Source organism: Salvelinus alpinus, chromosome 30 (assembly GCF_045679555.1).
Source record: "Salvelinus alpinus chromosome 30, SLU_Salpinus.1, whole genome shotgun sequence".
In the NCBI taxonomy this organism is placed as follows: Eukaryota; Metazoa; Chordata; class Actinopteri; order Salmoniformes; family Salmonidae; genus Salvelinus; species Salvelinus alpinus.
The window spans coordinates 40,967,141-40,984,609 of record NC_092115.1 but is presented as its reverse complement, the minus strand read 5'-3'; the positions used below and the strand labels follow the sequence as shown (position 1 = coordinate 40,984,609).

At 42.8% G+C, this 17,469-nt stretch overlaps 1 pseudogene; it reads left to right on the top strand.

Annotated features, from left to right (window-relative positions):
• Positions 1-2,521: 2,521 nt before the first annotated feature.
• LOC139560034 (zinc finger protein ZFP2-like) lies at positions 2,522-17,374 on the top strand (annotated as a pseudogene).
• The last annotated feature ends 95 nt before the right edge of the window (positions 17,375-17,469 follow it).

The window sequence follows — 17,469 nt, the reverse complement described above, 5'->3', positions numbered from 1 at the left end:
GTTTTTCTGATTCAGTCAAATAACAAGATAACAAAATAAGCCCCTAGTTATTGATACCCTAGATAAAGATGAGCAAAAATTACTGTATGAAATAAATAAATAAACTTTACCCACTACCAGGATATTTTAGCCCAAAACCTGGTTACCTCTGCTAGGAGGCTAAAACTTGGCCATAAGTGGATCTTCCAGCAAGACACATCAACATCCACAAAGAAACGGTTAATTGGGCACAAAATCAACATTTTCAATGGCGATCTCAGTCCTCGGACTTGAACTCCATTGAAAACCTGGGGTTTGAATTGAACAGGGCAGTACATAAGCGCAGACAAAATAAATGAAGGACCTGGAGAGATTCTGTATGGAGGAATGGTCTAAGATCCCACCCAATACGTTCTCTAATCTCATAAAACATTTCAGTGTCGTTATCCTACCAAGGAGTGCTGGAGTATTGAAAACATGTGTGGTAATAATTCAGACCCCATACCTTTGAGAATTACATACAATTACAAACTAAATCTCTTTATCTGAGCAATTGTATTAGTATAAAATAATATATTTTCCCATAATTTTTACACGCAATATAGCTCAGTATTTTGTTAGCTCACATTTTGTTACGTTAAAGCCTTACTGGTTAATGCTTGGTCGCAAATGGGTCTTCCAAAAGGACAGTGACCCCAAGCATACTTCCAAAGTTGTGGCAAAATGGCTTAAGGACAACAAAGTCAAGGTATTGGAATGACCATCACAAAGCCCTGACCTCAATCCTATAGAACATTTGTGGGCAGAACTGAAAAAGCTTGTGCGAGCAAGGAGGCCTACAAACCTGACTCAGTTATACCAGCACTGTCAGGAGGAATGGGCCGAAATTCACCCAACTTATTGTGGGAAGCTTTTGGAAGGCTACCTGAAACGTTTGACCCAAGTTAAACAATTTAAAGGCAATGCTACCAAATACTAATTGAGTGTATGTAAACTTCTGACCCACTGGAAATCTGATGAAAGAAATAAAAGCTGAAATAAATCAGTCTCTCTACTATTATTCTGACATTTCACATTCTTAAAATGAAGTGGTGATCCTAACTGACCTAAAACAGGGATTTTTTACTAGGATTAAATGTCAGGAATTGTGAAAAACTGAGTTTAAATGTATTTGGCTAAGGTGTATGTAAACTTCCGACTTCAAGTGTATATACATCAAATCACATTTTATTTGTCACATACACTTGTTTAGCAGGTGTTATTGCAGGAGTAGCGAAATGCTTGTGTTTCTAGCTCCAACAGTCCAGTAATATCTAACAAGTAATTTCTAACAATATACACAATCTAAAGGAATGGAATTAAGAATATATAAATATTTGGACGAGCGATGTCAGAGCAGCATAGACTAAGATAGAATAGAATACAGTATACATATGAGATGAGTAATGCATAGACTAAGATACAGTAGAATAGGATAGAATACAGTATGTACATATGAGATGAGTAATACATAGACTAAGATACAGTAGAATAGGATAGAATACAGTATATACATATGAGATGAGTAATGCATAGACTAAGATACAGTAGAATAGGATAGAACCTAGTCTGTTCATTATATACATCTACATGATGTATTGTTACACCATGTAGGAGCAGTATAGACCTAGGCTGTTCATTATGTAGATCTACATGATGTATTGTTACACCATGTAGGAGCAGTATAGACCTAGTCTGTTCATTATATACATCTACATGATGTATTGTTACACCATGTAGGAGCAGTATAGACCTAGTCTGTTCATTATGTACATCTACATGATGTATTGTTACACCATGTAGGAGCAGTATGGACCTAGTCTGTTCATTATATACATCTACATGATGTATTGTTACACCATGTAGGAGCAGTATAGACCTAGTCTGTTGATTATATACATCTACATGATGTATTGTTACACCATGTAGGAGCAGTATGGACCTAGTCTGTTCATTATATACATCTACATGATGTATTGTTACACCATGTAGGAGCAGTATAGACCTACAGTAGCTAGCTACTTATTTAGATTTAGTATGACTTAATAAAACTGCCTTAAATGTGCTGTAGTGAACATTTTTTATTCGCACTAATCAATCAACACATTCAGGTCTTTGTATGTCTCAATATAATAGTATTATTTAATTAAATCCATTAAAAAAATAATCTTTGTCTGAAAATAAAATATGATCCTCAACTGCGTTTCCTACTCCAGTCAGCAGACGGCGATGTGCGTCTTTCAGGCGATGCTGCGGTTCTTCATAAACAGCTGGTCAACCACCTCGGTACCTCACTAGCCAACATAGCTGAAAGATTCAAGATATTTATACGCTTTCGGTGTAAATTAACTACTGTGTTTTAGACATATGTCTGTTGTATCTACTTGTTAACCTATTTAATTTAATATTACGTTATTTTTTATTTGTCAGATATAGTAGCTGGCTGGGTAAGTTAGCACTAGCCTAGTCGCTAATGATAGCTAGCTAGCTAACATCCCCGAACATGAGCTCCCTAAGCTTCTCCCCTCCTGCTAAAAAAGAGGCGGTCTACTGGACGGAGAAAGAAGCTCTGGGGCTGAACATTGTCGTGAAAGAGGAGAAGGAAGAAGAGGATGTCACAGTAAAAAAATAAGTTGAGGATGAGGCTGTTACAGTGAAAGAAGAGAAAGACTTTACAGTGAAAGAGGCTGAAGTTTTTGGAGTGAAGAAGGAAGGAGAGATTACTGTCACATTGAAAGATGAAGATGTGGAGATAGGAGATCTGATTAACACCAGTAAGTACCGCCTTCAATTTGTTTTTCACTTAGGATATTCGGAGAGAGTTCGCTTGTCAATACCTCTTCAACGGAGGGCCCTAGGATGATGACTGATATGTCTAAAATCAGACGACGTAGAGAACAAGCTACCCCTTGTTTTCTCCGTTCCGTTTCCAAAAAGTGACTTAACATATATATTTGAGAAGGGTCTATCTGCTGACCGCAGACTGGGGGGCACGGCATGTAGTGATTGTCATGTAGTGATGTTTTACTACCCACCGTGCCCCCCAATAGTGCCATGCGAGAGTTGGGGTGGCTTCACCAAAGATTATGGATATACTGACAAGATGTCTCTCCGCCCTAACAAGGGGAGTCGTTGTCCACAAAGCGGCACTGTGGGTTGTCTAGCTCCCGCCTATCCTGTCTTCGGATTGGTGGATACATCTTGTTATTGTAATCTATTGTTTATATTTTATGAGTGTTGTTGTCGTCAACCACCTGTATTCAATGGAGAGAGATGCTAAGCTACTAGCATGAATATGCATAGCGATCTGGAGACAACTCCTATAGTGTTTTTATCAAAGTTGTCGGTATGTCACGTGTCCACATAACAACTTAAGCATTACAAAACTTCTGTTGGATCAAGTAAACCTCACGTAGCAAATAAGCCATTCATTTTGTTGTTGACCAAATTCGACACTTTCCACATTGAGTTGATAATTGTTTCCACTTGGATACAACCTACTGTAGCCTACTGGCATGACCTAGAGAGATACAACCTACTGTAACCTACTGGCATGACCTAGAGAGATACAACCTACTGTAACCTACTGGCATGACCTAGAGAGTTACAACCACTTGGATACAACCTACTGTAGCCTACTGGCATGACCTAGAGAGATACAACCTACTGTAACCAACTGGCTTGACCTAGAGAGTTACAACCTACTGTAGCCTACTGGCATGACCTAGAGAGATACAACCTACTGTAACCAACTGGCTTGACCTAGAGAGTTACAACCTACTGTACCTACTGGCATGTCCTAGAGAGTTACAAGCTACTGTAGCCTACTGGCTTGACCTAGAGAGATACAACCTACTGTAGCCTACTGGCATGACCTAGAGAATAAAACCTACTGTAGCCTACTGGCATGACCTAGAGAGTAGAGGTCGACCAATTAATCGGAATGGCCGATTAATTAGGGCCGATTTCAAGTTTTCATAACAATCGGAAATCGGTCATTTTGGATGCCGATTTTGCCGATTTTTTTTTTCCGTTAACTAGGCAAGTCAGTTAAGAACACATTCTTATTTTCAATGACGGCCTAGGAACTGTGGGTTAACTGCCTTGTTCAGGGGCAGAACGACAGATTTTTACCTTGTCAGCTCAGGGATTCAATCTTGCAACCTTACGGTTAACTAGTCCAATGCTCTAACCACCTGCCTCACGAGGAGCCCGCCTGTTACGCGAATGCAGTAAGAAGCCAAGGTAAGTTGCTAGCTAGCATTAAACTTATCTTATAAAAAACAATCAATCAATCAATCATAATCACTAGTTATAACTACACATGGTTGATGATATTACTAGTTTATCTAGCGTTGTCAGGTTTTGGCCAAGACTGTTCGGGTTTTGGTCACTAGATGTCCCCATTGCACCTTTTTTGTACCTTTTGTTTTTCTTGCTCTAATTATTGTTTGCACCTGTAGGTCATTCCCTTGTTAGTATTTAAACCCTGTGTGTTCCTCAGTTCCTGGCTCAGTGTTTGTAAGTTAGCACCCAGCCTCAGCCCAAGCCTTGTTCTTTACAGATATTTCTTTTATTGGATTTTCCAGAGGTTCTCTGGTTTAGTTCTTGTGTATATTTTGAGTAGTCTTTTGAGGTTTGTTTTTTCCCTGCTGTTTTTTACCTCTTTGTGGAGTTTCTTTTGTATTTTGGAGGATTTCCATTTTGTGCCTCTTGGCTTTATTTTTGGACATTGTGGATTTAGTTTCTTTGCCTGAAGATTTTGTTCTTTAATTAAACCACCATCTCTAGTACTGCTGTGTCTGCCTCATCTTCTGGGTTCTGACGATTATTAGTGACTGTTTCTCGCACCGGGTCCTGACAGAAACACTGAGCCATTATAATGAACCCAGAGGCAGCCAGTACCCAGGATCTTTTTTCCATGCTGTCCCACCACGAGGGGACTGTCCAACGCCACGAAGCTGCTCTGGTTCAGCAAGAGGCCTTAATGGCTAGACATTCTCAACTTCTGTCAGAGATGCTGACTTCCATAAAGCAGATTTCGGATCGACTTTCCCCGGCAACCGCTTCTGCTCCAGTTCATCAGATTCAAGTGCCCCTGGCAGTTAACCCCCTGGCTGAACCTCGTCTGCCGCCTCCCCAGCGGTTCTCAGGGGATCCGAGTGTTTGTAAGGGGTTTTTCACCCAATGTTCTCTCTCCTTTGAGCTGCATATATCATCACCCTGCTGTCGGAAAAAGCCCTAGCCTGGGCTACTGCTGTGTGGGATGCCCAAAGTCCCTGCTGTGCCAGCTACTCTACCTTTGCTGAAGAATTCAAGCGAGTGTTTCAAGGTCCTACCAACGGCCCTGACTCAGCCAAACAGCTCCTGACTCTCCGCCAAGGTCGGCGCAGCGTGACGGACTATGCCATCCAGTTCCGCACTGTGGCAGCAGCAAGTGGCTGGAACGACGAGGCGCTCACAGTGTGTTTTTTGAAGGGTCTTTCTGACACCATCCAAGATGAACTGGCCACTCGGGAACCACCGGACAACCTCGAGTCCCTTATCAAGTTGGCTTCACGCATAGACCAGCGTCTGAGAGAGAGAGAACTCAACCGTAGACCGCTCACCCTAGCTCCTATCGGTTCCAGCTCCGAGTCTCCACCTTTATCCTCGCTGGCTCCACCAGAACCCATGCAGGTTGGACGCATCTCCCAGGTTGAGAGAGACCGCCGGATGAGGGAGCGATGCTGTCTATATTGCGGCAAACCGGGCCATTTCCGCTCCACGTGTCCCGGGCTCCAGGGAAACGCACTCTCCCGTGCAGGCCTGGGAGGACTGTAACGGGAAACATAACCTCCTCCCATCCATCCAACTCCCGCCTGCTCATTCCAGTTACCCTTTCCTGGGACGACCACGAGTTTTCTCTTCAAGCCTTGGTAGACTCTGGAGCCGCAGGTAACTTCATGGATGGGGTCTGGGCGAAAGAGAATGGCGTTCCTTCTGAACCTCTGAGTGACCCCATAAGGGTTACTACGTTGGATAGAAGCCCTTTGGGATCTGGACTTGTCACTCGTGCCACTACCCCCTTGCGACTTTCAGTTTCCCAACACCAGGAAGTGATGAACTTTCATCTGATCTCCTGTTCCGAGTTCCCTCTCGTCCTTGGTTATCCCTGGCTTCACAGCCATAACCCTCACATCGACTGGTCTGTGGGCACTATCAAGCAGTGGGGTCCTACGTGCCAAGCCACTTGTATCTTCCCGAGTTCCCCGAGTTCCCCTTCCGAGTCTCTTGAATCCATCGACCTGTCCCGAGTTCCCGAGTGTTACCATGACCTCAAACTGGTATTTAGCAAACAGAGGGCCACCAAACTACCACCCCATAGACCTTACGATTGCACCATCGACCTGTTTCCGGGGACCTGCCCTCCCAGGGGTCGGATCTTTTCCCTTTCTCCTCCCGAACGAGCTGCTATGGATACCTACATCAAGGACGCTCTGGCAGCAGGCCTCATGTGTCCATCTACCTCGCCGGCGGGAGCAGGGTTTTTCTTTGTGGCCAAGAAAGACGGTGGATTACGACCTTGCATCGACTACCGGGGACTCAATGCCATAACCGTCCGTAACCGCTACCCGCTACCCCTTATGGCCACAGCCTTTGAGCTGCTCCAGGAAGCAGTTGTCTTCACTAAGCTTGACCTGCGGAACGCATACCATCTTGTGCGGATCAAACCCGGGGACGAGTGGAAGACCGCTTTCAACACGCCTACTGGTCACTACGAATACTCGGTGATGCCCTTCGGCCTGACCAACGCTCCGGCTGTGTTCCAAGCGCTCATAAACGATGTGCTTAGGGATATGCTTAACATCTTCGTGTTTGTTTACTTGGATGACATCCTCATCTTTTCGAGCTCCCTTCAAGAACACACTAAGCATGTCAGACAAGTGCTCAAACGCCTCCTAGACAGCCATTTGTACGTTAAGCCGGAAAAGTGTGAATTCCATTCCTCTCGAGTACAATTCCTGGGATTTATAGTGGAACCCGGTCGAGTCCAGATGGACCCCAAGAAGGTAGGGGCGGTAGCGGATTGGCCCACCCCCAAGTCCGTTAAGGAAGTTCAGCGTTTCCTGGGCTTCACCAACTTTTACCGCAAGTTCATCAAGAACTTCAGCTCGGTGGCAGCCCCTCTCTCAGCTGTAACCAAGGGTGGCAACACAAGGTTTCTGTGGGGAAGAGAAGCTGAGACGGCCTTCCAAGGACTCAAGCAGCGCATCCTCTCTGCTCCCATCCTGACACTACCAACGGCGGATGAACCTTTTGTGGTGGAGGTAGACGCATCAGAGGTTGGGGTTGGAGCTGTCCTGTCTCAGAGGGGTGAAGACAAGAAGCTTCATCCTTGCGCCTTCTTCTCTCACCGGCTTACCCCGGCCGAGAGGAATTACGATGTGGGGGATCGTGAACTCCTAGCGGTTAAGATGGCATTGAAGGAATGGAGACACTGGCTCGAGGGGGCTTCTCAACCGTTTCAAGTGCTTACGGACCACAAAAATCTGGAGTATATCCAGCAGGCGAAGCGGTTGAACTCCAGACAAGCTCGATGGTCTCTTTTCTTCAGCCGATTTCAGTTTATCCTCACCTATAGACCCGGGTCGAAGAATCTCAAACCGGACGCCTTGTCACGAATCTACTCTCCTGCCATTCGAGAAGATACTGACATGACTGTCCTTCCGGCCGCTAAGATCGTGGCTCCGATCTCGTGGCAAGTGGAGGATACCGTGAAACAAGCTCAAGCCATCGAACCGGGCCCTGGAGGAGGTCCTGCTAATCGGTTGTTTGTTCCCAAGGCAGCAAGGTCCCAAGTCCTTCTGTGGGGGCACTCCTCTCGCCTCACCTGTCACCCGGGCGTAGGTCGCACCTTGGAGTTCATCCAGCGTAAGTTCTGGTGGCCCACCATAAAAGAAGACGTTGCCACTTTCGTCAAGGCCTGTTCCGTGTGCTGCCAGGGCAAATCTTCTCACCTCCGCCCTCAAGGACTCCTTCACCCTTTATCTATTCCCCACCGACCCTGGTCCCATATCTCGTTGGACTTTATTACTGGCCTTCCTCCGTCCCATGGTAATACTACGATCCTAGTCATCATCGACAGGTTTTCTAAGGCGGCCAGGTTTGTTCCCTTGACCAAATTACCTTCTGCCAAGGAAACAGCTGAGTTGGTGATTAACCATGTGTTCCGAGTCTTTGGGATTCCGCAAGATATGGTTTCCGACAGAGGTCCCCAGTTCGCCTCAAGGTTTTGGAAGGCCTTCTGCCAACTCATAGGGGCCACGGCCAGTTTATCTTCAGGGTACCATCCGGAGTCCAATGGCCAAACTGAGAGGATGAATCAGGAGCTGGAAACCACCCTCAGATGCATGGTTTCCAACAACCCGTCCACATGGTCATCCTTCATTGTTTGGGCCGAGTACGCGCACAACACCTTGTGCTCCTCCTCCACTGGTATATCCCCGCATGAGTGTCAGTTTGGCTATGCGCCTCTATTGTTCCCGGACCAGGAGGCAGAAGTCAGAGTGCCTTCAGCCTCGAGGTTCATCAGACGCTGTCGGCTTACGTGGAAGAAGGCACGTCTTAATCTTCTGCGTTCCTCTCAGCAGTACCAACGACAAGCCAACAGACGTCGCCGTCCCGGGACGGGACGTTGTGGACATTGTGGATTTAGTTTCTTTGCCTGAAGATTTTGTTCTTTAATTAAACCACCATCTCTAGTACTGCTGTGTCTGCCTCATCTTCTGGGTTCTGACGATTACTAGTGACTGTTTCTCGCACCGGGTCCTGACAAGCGTGTCCTGCGTTGCATATAATCGATGCAGTGCGCATTCGCGAAAAAGGACTGGCGTTGCTCCAACGTGTACCTAACCATAAACATCAATGCCTTTCTTAAAATCAATACACAGAAGTATATATTTGTAAACCTGCATATTTAACTAAAAGAAATCCAGGTTAGCAGGCAATATTAACCAGGTGAAATTGTGTCACTTCTCTTGCGTTCATTGCACGCAGATATGCAACAGTTTGGGATGCCCGGCTCATTGCGAACTAATTTGCCAGAATTTTACGTAATTATGACATAACATTAAAGGTTGTGCAATGTAACAGGAATATTTAGACTGATGGATGCCACCCGTTAGATAAAATACGGAACGGTTCCGTATTTCACTGAAAGAATACATGTTTTGTTTTCGAGATGATAGTTTCCGTATTCGACCATATTAACTTCTCTAGAATATGTGGGACGCTAACCTCCCACTTGGCCAAAAGACAGTAAAAATGCAGAGCGCCAAATTCAAATATATTACTATAAATATCAAACTTTCATGAAATCACACATGAAAGACACCAAATTAAAGCTACACTTGTTGTGAATCCAGCCAACATGTCTGATTTCAAAAAGGATTTACGGCGAAAGCATACCAAACGATTATGTTAGGTCAGTACATAGCCACATTTTCAGTCAAAGAGAGGAGTAACAAAAAGCAGAAATAGAGATAAAATGAATCACTAACCTTTGATGATCTTCATCAGATGACACTCATAGGACTTCATGTTACACAATACATGTATGTTTTGTTCGGTAAAGTTCATATTTATATCCAAAAATCTGAGTTTAGGCGGGACGCTACTGTCTCATTTGGCAAAAAGCCAGAGAAAATGCAGAGCGCCAAATTCAAATTAATTACTATGAAAATTGCTATAAAAATCTAACTTTCATTAAATCACACATTAAAGTTACCAAATTAAAGCTACACTGGTTGTGAATCCAGCCAACATGTCAGAATTCAAATAGGCTTTTCGGTGAAAGCAAACGATGCTATTATCTGAGGATAGCACAATAGTAAACAAGGACAGATAAGCATATTTCAACCCTGCAGGCGCGACACAAAACGCAGAAATAAAAATATAATTCATGCCTTACCTTTGACGAGCTTCTGTTGTTGGCACTCCAATATGTCCCATAAACATCACAAATGGTCCTTTTGTTCGATTAATTCCGTCGATATATATCCAAAATGGCCATTTATTTGGCGCGTTTGATCCAGAAAAACACTGCTTCCAAATTGCTCAAACGTGACTACAAAATATCTCAAAGGTTACCTGTAAACTTTGCCAAAAAATGTCAATCTACTTTTGTAATACAACTTTAGGTATTTTTTAACGTTAATAATTGATAAAATTGAAGACGGGATGATCTGTGTTCAATACAGGATTAAAACCAACTATAGCCAGCTTTCTGGTCACGCGCTTCTATCTAACAGGACACTTAATGTGACTCTCGTTCAAGATGGTCGTACTTCTTCATTACACAAAGGAATAACCTCAACCAATTTATCAAGACTGTTGACATCCAGTGGAAGCGGTAGGAACTGCAAGCAGGTCCCTTAGAAATCTGGTTTCCCAATGAAATTTCATTGAAAAGAGAGTGACCTCAAAGAAAAGAAATCTAAATGATTTGTCCTCGGGGTTTCGCCTGCTAAATAAGTTCTGTTATACTCACAGACATGATTCAAACAGTTTTAGAAACTTCAGAGTGTTTTCCATCCAAATCTACTAACAATATGCATATCTTATCTTCTGGGGATGAGTAGCTGGCAGTTGAATTTGGGTATGCTTTTCATCCAAACGTGAAAATGCTGCCCCCTATCCTAGAGAAGTTAATGACCTAAGGCTCGTATTTCTGTGTGTTATTATGTTATAATTAAGTCTATGATTTGATAGAGCAGTCTGACTGAGCGATGGTGGGTACCAGCAGGCTCGTAAGCATTCATTCAAACAGCACTTTCGGGCGTTTTGCCAGCAGCCCTGCTGTTTATGAATTCAAGCCTATCAACTCCCGAGTTTAGGCTGGTGTAACCGATGTGAAATGGCTAGCTAGTTAACGGGATGCGCGCTAATAGCGTTTCAAACGTCACTCGCGTTGAGACTTGGAGTAGTTGTTCCCCTTGCTCTGCATGGGTAACGCTGCTTCGAGGGTGGCTGTTGTCGATGTGTTTCTGGTTCGAGCCCAGGTAGCGGCGAGGGGAGGGATGGAAGCTATACTGTTACACTGGCAATACTAAAGTGCCTATAAGAACATCCAATAGTCAAAGGTATATGAAATATAAATCGTATACAGAGAAATAGTCCTATAATTCCTATAATAACTACAACCTATAACTTCCTACCTGGGAATATTGAAGACTCATGTTAAAAGGAACCACCAGCTTTCATATGTTCTCATGTTCTGAGCAAGGAACTTAAACGTTAGCGTTCTTACATGGCACATATTGCACTTTTACTTTCTTCTCCAACACTTTGTTTTTGCATTATTTAAACCAAATTGAACATGTTTCATTATTTATTTGAGGCTAAATTGATTTTATTGATGTATTATATTAAGTTTAAAATAAGTGTTCATTCAATATTGTTGTAATTGTCATTATTACAAATACATTTTAAAAATCGGCCGATTAATCGGTATCGGCTTTTTTTGGGCCTCCAATAATCGGTATCGGCGTTGAAAAATCATAATCGGGCGACCTCTACTAGAGAGACAAAACCTACTGTAACCTACTGGCATGACCTAGAGAGATAAAACCACTGGTATGCAAGCATTTCTAAACTTTTTTCTCACTTTTATGGGGTATTGTGATGTCATGATGTCATTATGTCAAATGTCATCCATTTTAGAATAGAACGTAACGTAACAAAATGTGTAAAAAGGGAAGGGGTCTGAATGCACTGTATGTTCTAGGGCTGTCCCAGATTTTAAAAAAGTAATATTTTATTTCTACCAATTGATTGGTTGAAATGTTATGACGTGTATTTTTCCATATAGACACACCCCATGTGTTTAATAAAATCAACTGTATGTGTTTAATCAAATCAACTGTATGTGTTTAATCAAATCAACTGTATGTGATGAATCAAATCAAATCATATCAAATCTTATTTATTAATATAGCCCTTCTTACATCAGCTGATATCTCAAAGTGCTGTACAGAAACCCAGCCTAAAACCCCAAACAGCAAGCAATGCAGGTGTAGAAGCACGGGGGCTAGGAAAAACTCCCTAGAAAGGCCAAAACCTGGGAAGAAACCTAGAGAGGAACCAGGCTATGAGGGGTGGCCAGTCCTCTTCTGGCTGTGCCGGGTGGAGATTATAACAGAACATGGCCAAGATGTTCAAATGTTCATAAATGACCAGCATGGTCAAATAATAATAATCACATTAGTTGTCGAGGGTGCAGCAAGTCAGCACCTCAGGAGTAAATGTCAGTTGGCTTTTCATAGCCGATCATTCAGAGTATCTCTACCGCTCCTGCGGTCTCTAGAGAGTTGAAAACAGCAGGTCTGGGACAGGTAGCACGTCCGGTGAACAGGTCAGGGTTCCATAGCCGCAGGCAGAACAGTTGAAACTGGAGCAGCAGCACGGCCAGGTGGACTGGGGACAGCAAGGAGTCATCAGGCCAGGTAGTCCTGAGGCATGGTCCTAGGGCTCAGGTCTTCCGAAAGAGAGAAAGAAAGAGAGAAAGAGAGAATTAGAGAGAGCCTACTTAAATTCACACAGGACACCGGATAAGACAGGAGAAGTACTCCAGATATAACAAACTGACCCTAGCCCCCCGACACATAAACTACTGCAGCATAAATACTGGAGGCTGAGACAGGAGGGGTCAGGAGACACTGTGGCCCCATCCGATGATACCCCCGGACAGAGCCAAACAGGAAGGATATAACCCTACCCACTTTGCCAAAGCACAGCCCCCACACCACTAGAGGGATATCTTCAAACACCGACTTACCATCCTGAGACAAGGCCGAGTATAGCCCACAAAGAACTCCGCCACGGCACAACCCAAGGGGGGGCGCCAACCCAGACAGGAAGTTCACGTCAGTGACTCAACCCACTCAAGTGACGCACCCCTCCAAGGGACGGCATGAAAGAGCACCAGTAAGCCAGTGACTCAGCCCATGTAATAGGGTTAGAGGGAGAGAATCCCAGTGGAGAGAGGGGAACCGGCCAGGCAGAGACAGCAAGGGCGGTTCGTTGCTCCAGAGCCTTTCCGTTCATCTTCACACTCCTGGGCCAGACTACACTCAATCATATGACCCACTGAAGAGATGAGTCTCCAGTAAAGACTTAAAGGTTGAGACCGAGTCTGCGTCTCTCACATGGGTAGGCAGACCATTCCATAAAAATGGAGATCTATAGGAGAAAGCCCTGCCTGCAGCTGTTTGCTTAGAAATTCTATGGACAATTAGGAGGCCTCCATCTTGTAACCGTAGCGTACGTGTAGGTATGTACGGCAGGACCAACTCGGAAAGATAGGTAGGAGCAAGCCCATGTAACGCTTTGTAGGTTAACAGTAAAACCTTGAAACCAGCCCTTGCCTTAACAGGAAGCCAGTGAAGGGAAGCTAGCACTGGAGTAATATGATCAATTTTTTTGGTTCTAGTCAGGATTCTAGCAGCCGTATTTAGCACTAACTGAAGTTTATTTTGTGCTTTATCCGGGTAGCCGGAAAGTAGAGCATTGCAGTAGTCTAACCTAGAAGTAACAAAAGCATGGATTAATTTTTCTGCATAATTTTTGGACAGAAAATTTCTGATTTTTGCAATGTTACGTAGATGGAAAAAAGCTGTCCTTGAAACAGTCTTGATATGTTCGTCAAAAGAGAGATCAGGGTCCAGAGTAAAGCCGAGGTCCTTCACAGTTTTATTTGAGACGACTTTACAACCATCAAGATTAATTGTCAGATTCAACAGAAGATCTCTTTGTTTCTTAAAGTTAATAGTCTGTTGTCTCTAGTTTCCCTCCTTCAGGGAACAGTAGTTATAGTCATAACATGTGGATTTAATAGTATGTTGTACCTAGTTTCCCTCCTTCTGGGAACAGTAGTTATAGTCATAACGTTACGCTTGTCATATGATGAACTTCAACTTAAATATTGGATCTTGCTGTCGGACAGTTTTTTGTATTCAGATCTCTAAAAATGCACTCTAACTACGGAACATTTAGTGTCTCCTTATGTTACGCTGGGAAAACAGTTTTCATGGGAACAGAAATCCTAAATCATTTCAGGGTTTGCTAAATCCAATGGTTGTAACCAAGAGTCACCTTTACTTTATTGACAACACCCAAATGGATACTGTCATTAACGCGGTTTTATAATAATTACACATCATTCTTAATACTGTAGCTGTTTTGTTACAGTCACATGTTTAACTATCATCAGCTGATTCAGGAAATCATTTTCTGAATGACAGTCACATGACAAACATCACGACATGCAACAACAACCAAAGTGCTTCTTCATTCATTACTCTGGTAAAGACAGTTATGCCGTGCTCCATGTTGGATCCAACGTCCCTAACAAATTGATGTTTATAGTGTGTTATTATCTGCTTGATTTACAGTAGGGTCTCGTTAGTCTGTTTGGAAATGGAGATACTTTGCTCATAATGTGTAGAGAACTGTTCCTTGATGGATAGGCTATTGTACAACACACATAGCTGTTTTCCTTTATTCAGGACATTTAGAATGACAACACATTACAGAGTAGCCTAGTGGGATTATTCACAAAATGATCTGGTTATGAAATGTCATGACAGACATTTTAGTTTCCATGTTTCAACTGAAATATTAAATGATTTATAATCCTAGGTCTATGTTGTTGTTAGGTGAGGTTATAGGTCCTACAGTAGGTCTATGTTGTTGTTGTTAGGTGAAGTTATGGGTCCTACAGTAGGTCTATGTTGTTGTTAGGTGAAGTTATGGGTCCTACAGTAGGTCTATGTTATTGTTAGGTGAAGTTATGGGTCATACAGTAGGTCTATGTTGTTGTTAGGTGAAGTTATGGGTTCTACAGTAGGTCTATGTTATTGTTAGGTGAAGTTTTGGCTGATGTTAAAGCTAGCCAAAGAGCATTTTACTGGTTAAGTGTTTTTTAAGTATATAGCAGTTTATTTGCGACAAAAACACAAACATATTAACCAGGACATTCAACTGAGGTTTACAATTATAATCCAAAAGTAATGTGAAATGCACTCATAAGCAACCTGGAAATGGAGGCTATTTTTGCTGCCGATGAGAACTCCCCTAAGTTTTCCCCCACGGTGGTGAATTAGTGAATAGCTACACAGAACTTAATGTGAGTTTCCTTGAGTAGCACTCCTGATCTTGCGCTGATAGTGCGCTATAATATTCAGAATACATTGTGAAAAACTAAAATCTTTGCTCACCATTTTTGCTCCAGGCAGATATACTACATCCATAACTATCGGTTTCCTCATTAGCAGGGACGTGTTTCTACATTCAAATTGTTTGTGCTTTGCCCTCATGCTGCAATTTTAGCAAACACAGAAAAGGGCCTATATTGGAGACCAAAAGTCGTCTGGCACAGTGCTTAACGTTTCAACAACTCGAATAACTTATTTCTAGCCTACAATCATCGATGTTACTACTGTGAAAACAAGACTATCCTCATATAATTTAACAGGCGTCAATTGTTGTACAACTTCATGGGTATGCTCTGGGCATCACCTTTGACCTCAAATAAACAATTGATTTCTGCTGTTGTGAGCCTTTAACCATCTGTCTGACTTTGTCGTTCACACAGGAGAGAGACGGGACTATCGTGGATCCTCTGTGGAGCCTCAACAACACCATGATGCTGACGAGGCAGAGAAAAGTCTCTCCAGATCAGAACTCCTCAAGAAACACCAGCAGAGACCCACAGGGAAGAAATCTCACTGCTGCTCTGACTGTGGGAAAAGATTAAACTCTTCATCAGACCTTAAAATACATCAAAGAATTTCCACTGGAGAGAAACCTTATGGCTTTGATCAATGTGGCAAGAGTTTTACTGAGTCAAGCTGTCTCACTATACATCAGAGAATACACACAAGAGAGAAAAGATATAGCTGTGATCAATGTGGAAAGGGTTTTGGTACATCTGGCTGTCTGACAAAACACCAGAGAACACACACAGGAGAGACACTTTATAGCTGTGATCAATGTGGGAAGAGTTTTACTCTGCTAAACAGCTTGATAGTACACCAGCGGACACACACAGGAGAGAAACCTTATTGCTGTGATCAATGTGGGAAGAGTTTTACTACATCGAGCTATACACCAGAGAATACACACAGGAGAGAAATCATATAGCTGTGATCAATGTGGAAAGGGTTTTGGTACATCTGGCTGTCTGACAAAACACCGGAGAACACACACAGGAGAGAAACCTTATAGCTGTACTCAATGTGGGAAGAGTTTTACTCATTCAACCAGCCTGATATCACACCAGAGAACACACACAGGAGAGAAATCTTATAGCTGTAATCAATGTGGGAAGAGTTTTGCTTCATCTGGCCTTCTGACTGTACACCAGAGATTACACACAGGAGAGAAATCTTATTGCTGTGATCAATGTGGGAGAAGTTTTACTCAGCTAAGCAGCCTGGTATCTCACCAGAGAACACACACAGGAGAGAACTCTCATAGCTGTAATCAATGTGGGAAGAGATACTCTGATAAAAGATCTCTGACTAAACATCAGAAAATACATTGAGTTGTTTCATGATATCAATGAAATAATGTAGTATGTTTTTAATATTGTGGAAGTATTTTAGTCACGTCACAATATAGAATGTTTTAACATTGTAGGAGCAGTATTCTAATGATGTCACAATATTGCCCTATTCCCATTTAGCAAAATGTAATTCAAAAGACATTGAAAAGAAGACTATGCCCAACGTCCAATATATGTTTGGTTGTAGTTGAAAGTGAATGTTCAAAAGATGTATTTTCGGGTAGTTTTTTCAATGACTTGAAAACAACTTAATTTCAATGTACTTGCAGCCTATACACATGGACGCAGGAAAATAAATTGGTCTATAATCAATTTTATTAACAATCCTACATCACTCCAGCATTTCTTGACAACATTCAAGTGCTAATTGTCTTTATTCCACTACTGAAGAAGCATGTTTCAAATCACCTCATATTTCAAACATTCAGCCTGACATGTTTTATTATTCCATGCCTCACCATTAAGTTAATTGGTGGTCGTTAGCACGTAGGGCGCACTGATTGGTGTCACCTCGTTAGTCAGTATGTGTTACACCTGTGCTGGCTTGTCCATCTCGTTAGTGGGAAGGTGTTTCACCTGAGCTGGTCCAGGTAATATTTAAGAGTGTATTTTTTCCCCCTGTGAAGCCATTGTGTTGCATCCATGTCTGAAATGTGCTGCATAAATAAAGCTTGATTTGAGTTCAACAAATGAACCCAATCAACAGACTCTTGGTCCCTTTTAGTATGAAAAACAGTATCAATCCCACTTTTCAAGCCAGCTGAAGGTGTGGTGGATGGTTTCCCACTGCTCTCCTTATGTCATGTTCTGTGGCCCTACTGTTCCATTTCTTGACTGCCGCTGCA